The following is a 12854-nucleotide window of genomic DNA, read 5'->3' as shown; positions in this document are numbered from 1 at the left end:
TATATTAAAAAAAAAAGGGTATCATAAATGTGTATCGGCCCTGCTCCAGCTTCCGTTTTCGAAAAAACCTAACGGACTAAAACTTTCCAGACTGGTTTCGAAACTAAATACATGTGTTGCTCCTCTGGTTAAAAAATCTCAGACAATGCTTTTGGCTTAAAATCTTATGTTATGTTTTTATAATATAGTACATACATTTTTTTTGTTCTGAGATCCGACCGAGTAAATCCAGAATGACAAGCACTATTTAAGAGCTGGCACGCAGAAAAAAGTTTTAATTTAATTTAGTTTAATAAAAATAATTGTTTTATGGATATGAAAAACATTTAATACAAGTTATGAATTCTTGAATACCATATTGGAAGCAATTACAATTACAAAATCAGATGTTTTTACATGTTGCGGTCTTGTGCATGTTTATTGATCTAGTAAAGAGTGCGTTTACTGCGTCGAGCGGGTAGAAGAGCATACTTTGATGCACCCCGATCCTCTCACCACCAAATGCTGCTATTACTTACGTTTCGGTGGGTCGAGAAAACTCCTCATCTGAAGAGGACAACATCGCTCTTGATTACTTTGAATTCATTCCCTTAGAATCTCTAGTTAAGATATCTTAATTATTGTGTTTGTTAACTACTTTTTCTTTTCTTTTCTTTGACTGTTATTTAAAAATTAAGCTTGTACTCCTAATAAGCCTTCAATATTAAAATTTCGGGTGAAACAGGTAGTTCCATAAGCCTGATAAAAGAAATTAGAAACTTAAAAAATGGTTTAAAATTTGCGCATAGAAATGTACAAAGCTTATTAAGAAAATTTGATGAGTTTAGGTCAATTTTTATTAAGTCTAATGTCCCATGTGTGTCTCGTCAATTATGTGTGATGGTTATGATGGTTATGATGTTTATCGTGCTTGTCATGCTGGTGGTGTCGCGATCTACGTTAATAATAAACTGATATGTATGATTAAGTCTAAACAATAAAATGATAGGTTAATAGAATTTTTACTAGAGTAAATATCTTGCAAAAGTAATAAGAATACATTGATTGGCTGTATGTATCGACCGAACAGTAAAATTCAATACGAATTCGACCTTGATTCCGGTTCGAAATCATCAGCTTTCTATTTTGACATTATCCTGGCAGGTAACTTCAATAGCAACCTCTTAAAGGAAAATAATCTACTGAATGATTTTGAGTCTATAGGACTTTTTTCTGCGAAATAATTTTATACATCTCAGCAACACCTTCGATACCCTGCTTGACCTACTGCTCATAAATGACCCAAACAAGAAAACAGCTTTCTCAAAACATGACCTCATCTTTCTTACAAATGAACTTAATTTAGACTCAACAACTCATTCTTTAAAATAAAGGGACTATAGAAACTCTGGAACTTAAATTAAATGTTTTTGACTTGGGTGCTATTTGAATGTTTTGAATGGTTACATAAAGTACATTTTTGAGATGTTTGTGCCATTGAAATCTAATGCCAAAAAGCCAGGGACTAATCCTTGGCTTACTCCTTCACTGCGTTGCAAACTTCTGACTGAAATTATAATACCCTCTGCAAAGGTATAAATAGGGAGAAAACCTAAAAATGCTTTCAAATAATTCATTGCGTTTTTAATAGGTATAGTAATAAATGTTAAATAATAATAACTGATTGAACAGCTGGAGTTCTTGTACCAGGACAGAATTTACCTTTTCAAATGCTGGAACTCTTGGAAAATATCGCAGCAACAACACAAGCAGACCCAGCAATTCACCAACAGCGAGCGCAGTTGGCGTGGCCACCTCTAGAACATTCCCTTATAACAGCAACCCAGTCCTTGCGAAATACTTGGTCTAGATTGGGATCAAAAAATGTATTGTCAAAGAAATCCAAGTTGAGGTTTTAACTAATGTAATGATGGTCATCGAAGAGCGTGCTCTCAATGTTCGGCCAGGCAGCCTGGGCAGAGGTGACAAAACGCTTTGCTGGTGTCGTCATCAGGTCTTCGATATTATTGGTAAGAACTTTAAGCAATGTTGAATACGTACAGGCTGTCGATCAATGCTCAAAGAATCTGAAGAAAATGAAGAGTTCTCACAATGAAAGAGAATCAATGTTGCTGTTGAGTCAGAAGAGAGCGCTGCTTCTAAGAGAACACTGCACGCAGTTGAATCCGATCCATTTGGTGATAAGATGGCTCCCCACAAGCAGCAAAGGGAGCGCATCCCCAAGCGGGACATTGAGAGAGTGTTCCGTTCCCAAACCAATATTTTGGGAAAGCCCAAATTCAGGGGAATGTGTCCAGAAAACATATTGTAGAATGTACAACGGTGAAAACGAAATTTCAAGCCAATGGTACCGTTGCTGCATCAGGAGAGCGGAAAAACATGGGAGAGCATCACCGAGCGGAACCCTGAGAGAGGGTGCCGTTTCCATACAGATATTGTGAGAAAGCTTAAAATCAGGTGAATGCATGCAGTCGGAAGGTGCACGTCTTGTACCCCGAACTTGAAGTTAATAAATTTAAGCGTTGAAATATTCACGTCTTTTTTGACTAGTTCATGACAAGAAAAAGCTTTAACATTATTTTGCAGATTGTCTGACAAAAATGTACACAACGCCTCTGGCTTTGTGCTTACGGTGTGTCTTTATGTCATAAATATTTATAGACTGCGACCGCATCTAATATTACAATTAAATAATTTAAAATGGGTGACAGCAACAACAATAACATAAACATAAATCCAAATCGATCAAATAGCCATGCGATGTTAAGGGTTCTCAGAAATAAGAGAGCTGTGGTTAATGTGTGTCATATAAATGCTCAAAGCCTCACACGAAAAATTAAAGAATTTAGATACCTCTTTATCAATTCGAGCGTAGATGTTATATGTGTTTCTGAAACTTGGTTTGTTCCTAATTTATGTGATGTTTTAGTTGAATGTGATGGCTATAATTTGCATCGCTCTGATCGTGATTGACATGGGGGTGGGGTTGCAATATATGTGAGTCAAAAGTTATGTTCCACGTTTGTATGTAAACACTCAACCAGTAGTGCAATTGAATACTTATTTATAGAAATTAGATGCCAAAGATATGCTGATAAGCTACTAATTGGGTGTATATACCGACCTAACTGCCGGATTGACTATGAACAATTTTTAAACATCCTTCCTGACGTGTCATTAAATTATTCAGACGTCATTATAACAGGCGATTTTAATAGCGATATTTTAAGGGAATCCCACCATGCAGAGGACATGAAATCGCTGGGGATGAAGTTGGTTAACTTTGTGTCCCCTACGAATTTTACCAAAACCCGCAATTCGCTTTTAGATTTGTTTTTTGTGTCTGATACAGACAAAGTAGCTACATATGACCAACTTATTGTCCCATCGTTTTCAAAACATGATCTCATATTCTTGACTTACGCACTTGACCCAGAATACCTTGACCATCCAATAGTGTTTAGGGACTTTAGAAATATCAACTATGACCTTTTGGATTCCACATTTAGTTTGTGCAATTGGAATGACATATATTCCCTTTCCGAAGTAGACGAACAAGTTAACCTTTTACAAAGCAATATTTGTTATTTATATAACTGTCTCGTGCCTGTTCGTAGCAAAGTTATTCGTTTTTCTGAAAAACTATGGTTTCAAAGAAACATCAAAGACGCAATATTACAGCGTGACGGGGCTTACAATAAGTGGAGAAGGTACAGGACACCTCAAGCTTACGCAGTGTTCAAGTCATTGAGAAAAAAAGTGACCAAACTTACTGACACCGCCAAGACAAATTTCTCTTCCCATAAATTCAACAACGCATCTTTCACTGCTCAGACATGGAAAATAATTAAAAACCTGGGAATATGCTAAGTTAAACCAAGACTTGAACAAGACATAAATGTAAATGAACTTAATAAAAAGTTCTTAAGCTGCACAGTACCTGAAATCACTGAAAATAAATATCTGAACCCACGATTTGTACCTGAAACTGTCTGAAACCAGAGTGATGTCCTTCAAAGTATTCTAAGAATTAAGAGTGACGCCACTGGGTCTGACAACATAAACCCTAAATTTATAAAAATTCTGCTGCCAAAAATCCTGCCATACATAACCTATCCCTTTAATACTGTACTGACAAAATCTACTTATCCGGACTGTTGGAAAGCGGCAAAAATAATTCCGATTCCTAAATCAAATAATGAGCACAGACCCATCTCCATTTTACCATACCTATCAAAGGTGTTTGAGAATCTCATGGCTGATCAAATTAATAAATTTATGTCCGACAATGCAATGCTTACTAATAATCAGTCTGGTAATAGGAAAAACAGAAGCTGTACCTCAGCTATTTTAAAAGTTGCAGACGACATAAGGGAACAAATAGACGAAAACAATGTTACACTCTTAGTTTTACTGGACTATAGGAAGGCCTTCGATACAGTAAACCATAATGTCCTTTGTGCAAAAATACGTTATATGTTTTTGTTTTCTAAAACTTCTGTCAAACTTGTGTCTTCGTACCTACAAAATCGTCGTCAATCTGTTGTACTGTCTAGCGTTTCGTCTTCATATGAAAATGTTAGTCGTGCTGTATGCCAAGGGTCTGTGCTTGGCCCCTTATTGTTTACCTTATATGTAAATGACCTTCCTAATGCGTTATCTGAATGTAATGTACACTTGTATGCTGATGATGTCCAAATGTATGTGAGTCGTCCTTTTAACAGAATAAATGAATGTATAGATGTTTGTAACAGAGACTTTGAACGTGTAAATGAGTGGGCCGGAAACAATAGACTTGGGATCAACCCATCAAAATCAAAATGTCTTGTCAGAAGTAAAAGAAAGATCATTTTTAACAATTTGCACCCACTGAGTATGAGTAACACTCCACTCTTACCTGGAATGATCATATTGCAAAGTCTGTAGGGAAAACATATGGCATAATAAGGACATTATCCGTAACTAAAAATTGCCTGCCCACCCATATACGTATACTAATAGCTAAAACCTGCATTGTTCCAGCGCTATTTTATGGAGTAGAAGTTTTTTCAAACTGTGACACTACCAGTAAGAACAAAATTAAAGTTATATTTAATTGAATAGCCAGGTATATATTCAGCCTAACACATAGAAATCACGTATCCGAATTTTCGCAGAAAATATTCGATATCTCGCTAAATGAATGGATATAGATGCGAATCGTAATTTTTCTGCAAAAAATTATTTTCCAAAAAGAACCTTCGTATCTTTTCGAAAAACTTCAGTTTACATTATCTAGAAGAGCAAACAATCTTACTTGCATAAGACCTAGATCACTGACTTTCGAAAGAAAATTTTTAATTAATGCTATTCGATCATTGAATCAGCTCCCCAACCATCTTAAAAATATTAGCAGTGCCACGCAATTCAAGATAAAATTATTCACACTCCTTAAAAATACTATTACGTAAATTAAAGTAAAAATAGAAGGCAACTTAGGTTAGTTTTTATGAAAATTAGTATTAATTATAATGTAACAACTAAATATTTGCCACTCTTAGTGACTAGCGCATTAACTTATAAGTTCCAAACTTGTAGCGTTAGGATGAAATTTTATAATAAAACACAAATACAAATAAGTAGGTATTGCTGGTCAGAGCTTCGAGTTCCTCACATTTGGGATCATTTTCAAGAATACGCTTCTTATTGTTTTTTTTTCCAAATATTCTTCTTTTTATGAGCCGCACTACAGACCGCAGCTGGTAACTCAGCCTCCAGCGCTTGGCGATTAGCAATTGTCTCGCTTTGAAATGGAGCGGCTGGAATCTAAGTCAATTTTTCCGTGGATTGGTGTTGACATTTTCATCACCAACAGGTGCAACAGAACTCTCAAACTTGGTTTTCTAGTTGAGGTAAAGCTTTTCCAGCTCAGTAACTCTTTTATTGATTTCATCAATTTTAGAGTGTGCATCATGACCAACCACGCAATTATTACATTGCCAAATACGATAAGGCAAGACAGTAGCAACTTGATAGCTTAATGTTGTAAATCACCACAAGCAGTGTGGAATAAGCGGCGACAATTCCCAAGAGGAACGGATGGCGTCAAAGCTACGCAGCTGAGTTGCGGTAACTTCGGAACTGCATTCGGCGCAATGAGACACAGCGAAATAAAAGCAAGACCGATCGCAATGAGAGCTGAATGAAGACTGTCAGAAGTTTGCATCGCAGTGAAGGATACATTTTCGACCTTATATAGTATATAAATTCTGGATCAGCATCACTAGGAGTGTCGATATAGCTATGTCCGCCTGCAAACAATTTTTATATATTTTTTAAATATTTTTCAAAATATTCCTTTGGACACAGTAATTGTTAATTTATATAGAATTTCGTTTTTAATTTTTTTTTTTAAATCAGACAAAGTTATCATATTGCAGCCATTGGAGCAATCGAATAATTGAGCTGAATGTTATCAAAGCTTCAATGTTTTAAAACATTTACGCGCATAAAGCAAAATTGAGATGTTTTTAAAAAGAAAATAAATATTTGTTTTTGCTGTAAAAGAATATGAACTTCGGCTTGCCGAAGTTTGCTTCCATTCTTGTTTTTTTTTTTTTAGCATTTAAGTATTTCTTTAAAATTTTTTATTTATAATTTTAAACCTGTTTAAAATCTATTGTGACTAATGCAAAAAATATTGTTTACTTGTAGCGTAAGGATATTAAAAATTAAATAAAATAAAAAATAAAATAAGAAAATAAAACAAAAATGGACACACAAAAGTTTGCGTACAACAAGAATTTTTGAACAATAAGTTGTATTTCAACATTAGTAGCTTGTTTGATAACCGTTTCTTTTAAGGACTTGTGCCAAATGTCTTGGCATTGAATTCACAATTTTGTTGGGGTCCCCAGCCGAAATTTCTTGCGCGTTTATTGAAAGTGACCGTCCGCTAGTTCTATCGTTCACTCTTTCAGACGGAGTCACATAATGCGTTCTCTCTCGCGCGGAATCGAAAGCGCGTAAGGACAAAAGCGAGAATAAAAACCTGAAAAGAACCCGTTTTTTCGTTTAGTGCAGATAGCAGAGCGAGTCAGAATATTCGTTCATTTCGCTTCAAATCGTAAAAGAATACGCCCATCTACGATTGTAGTTTTAAAGTGAATGAATGAATGCACGCCTTTAATACCTAAGAGTCAGCCAACATTAAGTTCCAGTGTCTACCCTTTGCTTAAAAACTGCAGAAGGTAAAAGTGAATAAAATAGGCAGATAAGCAGCAGGCCAAGAATGTCAAAGGCGTGTTGGTAAAAGCCGTCCAGGGACTATTACTGGTCGGCGGACAAATAGAGGATCTGCATTGTGAGGCAACGTAAAACTCTTTTGTGCACATTAATCGTTCACGGCACCGGAACACCGCACGCCACGTGCGTACAAAACTGTACACTGCGCTGACTACAAACTAGAAAGCGAGCCAAGCGCGGAATTTCTAGGCACTGCGCTGACACCGCTACTCACAGCGAGCCACATGCGGCCACAATGATTTAGGATCACCCAATCTTTTGGAAGGCCAGTCATCTGACTGCAGCTCCATTACCTCACCAGCACGTGCCACGCGCGGCATGGATAAACTGTCGCTCTACATCTGACGAAAACCACAAACTTCGAGCAGTGGAAATGTGACGAAACAGGCCAGTTTGTTTGCTTTTGTAAACATAGCTTAGATTCTTGTAATACTTCTTGTATTTTAGGTTCTTGATCATAAAAGTTAATTTTATCCCGTTAATAACTAATCGTAAATAAGTTAAAACTTATAGAATGAAACTCACCGGAAGCTTTACGATATTGCTTTACTATTTTTTTTTAGTTATTTTTGTGTAGATTTAGCTTAAGCTTACTTTTATTTCTCAGTTGTTTGAGGCTTACCAGAAAATTGATATTCGAAAACGCAACCACAGTCCGAGAGCTTACGAATTGGGACTACCACATAAATTTAGGAACCAGCGCAATCAGCAGAAAGCGGAATTAACATGTACAGGTAAAGAGAACTAGGTTTCTAAGAATCGCGATTGTATTTCAAGTTCTTACTCTCTTAGAATCTCTAGTTTAGATATCTTTATTTATGTTTTATAATAACTACTTTTTTCTGTTCTTTGACTGTTATTTAAAAATTAAGCTAGTACCCCTAATATGCCTTCCATAAAAAAATTTCGGGAGAAACAGGTGGTTCCACTACTGGTAGCCAGATAAATGAAATTAGAAATTTAAAAAATTGTTTTAAAGTTGCTTATATCAATGCACAAAGCTTATTAAAAAAACTTGATGAGTTTAGGTGAATTTTTATTCAGGCAATTATGTGTCATGGTTATGATGTCAATCGTGCTAGTTATGCTGGTGGTGTCGCGATCTACGTTAATAACAAACTAAAATTTAAGATAAAATTTAAACATTCAAATGATAACCTAATAGAATTTTTACTATTGTACATATCTTGCAAGAGTAAAAAGAATACAATGATTGGCTGTATGTGTAAGGACTTTTTTTCATAGGCTGGGGTAGGCTTCAGTCCGGCCAGACTCCTCTAAAGTTTCTACAAATACACAGGAGACGAAAAACGGGACTGGGAGTTGCCGCCGGGATTTTGTTATCGGGATCAAGTGGCCGGCCTCGTCGTCCGTGTTGCGTAGAGAAAACAAAAACCTCGGAGACGCAATACGAAAAAAACGGGACCGGCGTAGATTTAACTTGCGGGGATTTCGACTGGGACCTGCTCGGAACGAAGGGGAGGGCACTGAGAAATCGACGGAAATTTTCCCGTCCGGCAAGGGCTCGGATTGCGCCGAGTACACCTCGGAAACGAAATACGGGAGGTTGTCCGACGTGGATGGGCACGCGGGCAGCTTTGGCGTCCACGTTGCGTAGAGGAAAACAAACCTCGGAGACGCAACTCAGAAGCCTCACTGGCCCGAAAGGCCCCTCCGTGAAATTCACTAAATTTTACTAGCCCGTCCCTAACCTGGACGTGAGTAGGAAAAATCCGGCGATAGTTTCCCGCGCTTTTATCCGGTCTGGTAAGCGTTCGTATTGCGTAGAGAAAACAGGCCTCGGAGACGCAACACGATAACTTGTCCGACATGGAGTAGCACGTGTGTAGCTTTGGTGTCCGCGTTGCGTAGAGAAAACAGACCTCGGAAACGCAATGCGGCAACCTGGCTAACCCGAAAAAGCACTCCCCGAAGTTCACTTAATTTTATTAGCTGTCCCTAACCTGGACCTGAGTAGAAAAGGACGGCGGTAGTTTCCCGCGCTTTTCCCCGGTCTGGTAAGCGTTCGTATTGCGTAGAGAAAACAGACCTCGGAGACGCAACACGTGATCTTGCCCGAACAGGAGTAGCACCTAGCCAACCTGAAAAAGCACTCCGCACTTGGGGTTTTTATTTTCACAAGTTTATCTTCCTTTTATTTATCCTTGTATTCTCCCTAGCCTTCGCACTCAGTACTGTCTGCCTCTGATCTCTGTTGATTATCTTACTCCTGAGCTTGATCTGATGTCGACGTCCGCTGGTTCCTGCCGCTAAGTTTTCCTGGTGGTCCGTCCTGTTCGGCTGCCGCAAAAGAAAGAAAGATCGATCTTAGCGGATCGCTGTGCCACGTCGACACGCTTGATTTTGTGCTTTACAGCACGTTCGCGTTATCAGCACTAAGCTTGCCTTTAACAACACGCTCGCGCTCAACAGCACGTTCGCATGTTCACGGGTGATTGCGGTAACTTATCGCGCTTAACAGTACGCTCGCGCCATCCGCGCTAAGCTTGCCTTTAACAGCACGCTTTGCTTAACAGCACGCTCGCATGTTCACGGGTGATTGCGATAACTTATCGATACGATCGACTTTCGACCCGACTGGCCAGATGACCGATCTTGAAGGAACCGGAGGGTTTCCGCGTCGACAGGTTCTTCAGACACTAGCGATTCCGGCGGGGATTCCGCGACTGTGGCCAGGTGTCCGTGAGGGCAATGCTTCCGGAACGGATTGCGCCTCTGAGCGTTCTCTGTGTCCGGTTGGGCGGGTAGTTGATACTTCCCGATTCCCTGCGGGCTTCCCGTGGAAGATTGAGGCGTATCCGGGTCGTCGGGGGACGTTCCTATCGTTGTGCTGGCTAAGCGTTCCTGACTCGCGAGATACTTCCGAAAAGGGTTCCTTTTTTTGACCACGGCGGCATCCGGTAGCGGCTGGAGGTTGTACTTGTTTTCCTTGATGGTGACATCGGCCGTTGTTATTTCCGTGGTAGTACCGGGGAGGATCGGTGGTGGCGAGTGCTCCGATAGAACTGGGGTTGGGTTCTTGCCCGCGGTCGACGTGATGTGATGCCTTGGGGCGGGTATGGGACCCGTTGTGGCCCCCTCGTTGGTCCTTGTTGTCCGCTGGGTAGGAGCCGGTGGGTCCGAGAGGTGGGCTATCGCCGCTGTGGGCGCCGCTCGGATGGCTGGGCCTGGGTCGGCTCTTCGTGTGGCAGGCGGGGCTAGCTGGAGGCACACTTGACCGCAGATTAGGGTGGCCCGGATGCTGCAGAGGAAGTCAATCCCGAGGATCACCTCGTCCAATATCGTTGGCAGGACCAGGAGGGTCATGCGGACATGTTGTTGGTGACTTCCTTCGGGGATCCGTCCGCAAGGGATATTTGGGTGCGACCCTCTTTGATGTTTCGACCCGAATCGAGTCGGTTTGGCGACCGCTTCGCTGACAAAGCTTCTGGAGGCTGCCGTGTTGATTGTTGCCGATAAGAGTTGTCCCTCGATGGAAACCGTGGCGACGATCCGGCCTCCCGTCAAACGGAGAGGTGGATCTAATGGTGGGGGAGCTCTGGGTGGGTCGCCGCCTGTTCCCTGTGTGTGCGAGGACCCCGGCTGTTTCCCGACTGGCGGCAGCTGTCAATGGTGCCGACACCACGTTTCCCGCAGTCCCAGCAGTATAGAACTGGTGGGTTCTGGCATTCCCGGACGAAGTGTCCCACCTCCTCGTAGCGACTACAGGCTCGGGCGACGTCGACGGGAGATCATCCGGTTTGATATCGCTGGACTCGGTGTGCCGAAAGGCGTCGTCGCTGGTCGTATGGAATCTCGTCGGGGAGGGCCGGGTGGAGGGCTGCTCCTCGTAGTGTAGCTACCACTGGCGGATGGAACTAGGGCTGTTTGTCTTACTGGGTCTCGGTCCCGAGCGATTTCGAACGCGGTGGCTAGTTGCGTTAACCCTTCCAGTGAGGAGAATTCATGGCGCCTTATGAAGAGTTGATACTCCGGCAGCAGGTTCTCGTAGATCCTTTCGAGCTCCTGGTCGAACGAGAAGTTCGCCCGTTGCATCATCAGGCGTAGTTCTACCACATAGAACTTGAAAGGCTCGCCGCCTTGCTGTTGGCGGGCCCAGATCGCATCCTCAAGGCGCTGATAATACCGTGGAGGGAGGAAAATCTCCAAGAACTCCCGCTTGAAAGTTTCCCAGGGCACGGCGTGCAATTGGTAGGCTCGGTACCAGCCTTCGGCGCGGCCTGAGAGCAAGCCAGCGATGGCCCGTGGGATGTCGCTGTTCCGTACGCTGTATCGCCTTCCTCGACTCGTTCCATGAAGTGCTGGGGGTCGGTTTGTCCATCGAAAAGGACGCCCCATCCTCGATGCTTTTCGGCGAACTGCGGTTGCTGATATATGCTGGGGTGGCGATCGAGTCGCGGGGTTGGAGCCTTGGAATCCGCGTCCTAGGCTCGTGTGACGATGTTCTGGGGACAGCACGAAGAGAAGGGTGCCCCCTGCGCCGGGAATCGGTAAGGTGGACCGGTTGGTCACTCACGGTGCGGCTGGGTGTCCGCTGCTGTAGGGCCTCTGAGTGGACGTCGCGCGGATGATGAGGTGGGAGTGGCTGGGTCTCCCGACTGGCGGCGGGTGATCCGGTGTCCACGGTGAGCGTGGCGATTGTGTCCTCGTCGCGGTGAGTGCTGTAGATAACGCGGCTGGGGGCGCAAGTCGGCAGCGGAGCTGGCCTCCGGGGTGCTCCTGGTGTGAGCGGGCTGGGTAAGCGCTCGGGGTATGGCGCAGTTGGTCGCTGGGATGCTCGTGGTGGGCGGCGCAGTTGCGGAGTAGATTGGCGCTGGCGTAAGTGGCAGTACAGATTTCCTATTTACCCTTTATCTAGGCTTTTAAATCTTGGGTGCTCCTATTCAAAACAAAATCTCATGGCTGGACATGGGTCTTTAAGCCATGCGGTTGATATAAAAAAAACCCAACTCCTACAGGATACCTAGGTCGTCCCTGAGTCGTCCCTGCTCGGGCGCCAAACTGTAAGGACTTTTTTTCGTAGGCTTCAGTTCGGCCAGAGTCCTCTACAGTTAAATTTGTAGAAACACAGGAGACGAAAAACGGGACTGGGAGTTGCCGCCGGGATTTTGTTATCGGGATCACGTGGCCGGCCTCGTCCTCCGTGTTGCGTAGAGAAAACAAAAACCTCGGAGACGCAATACGAAAAAAACGGGACCGGCGTAGATTTAACTTGCGGGGATTTCGACTGGGACCTGCTCGGAACGAAGGGGAGGGCACTGGGAAATCGACGGAAATTTTCCCGTCCGGCAAGGGCTCGGATTGCGCCGAGTACACCTCGGAAACGAAATACGGGAGGTTGTCCGACGTGGATGGGCACGCGGGCAGCTTTGGCGTCCACGTTGCGTAGAGAAAACAAACCTCGGAGACGCAACTCAGAAGCCTCACTGGCCCGAAAGGCCCCTCCGTGAAATTCACTAAATTTTACTAGCCCGTCCCTAACCTGGACGTGAGTAGGAAAAATCCGGCGATAGTTTCCCGCGCTTTTATCCGGTCTGGTAAGCGTTCGT

The 12854-nt window shown here is 42.7% G+C and overlaps 1 protein-coding gene across 8 annotated transcripts in view; it reads left to right on the top strand.

The window, feature by feature from the left end:
* Positions 1 to 12854, top strand: part of LOC128263947 (acetylcholine receptor subunit alpha-like) — a 609051-nt gene that overhangs the window by 119492 nt on the left and 476705 nt on the right. The gene's annotated exons all lie outside the window — the stretch shown is intronic.

The sequence above is a fragment of the Drosophila gunungcola genome, unplaced genomic scaffold, assembly GCF_025200985.1.
Source record: "Drosophila gunungcola strain Sukarami unplaced genomic scaffold, Dgunungcola_SK_2 000029F, whole genome shotgun sequence".
Taxonomy (NCBI): Eukaryota; Metazoa; Arthropoda; class Insecta; order Diptera; family Drosophilidae; genus Drosophila; species Drosophila gunungcola.
This window is presented reverse-complemented; position numbering and strand designations above follow the sequence as displayed.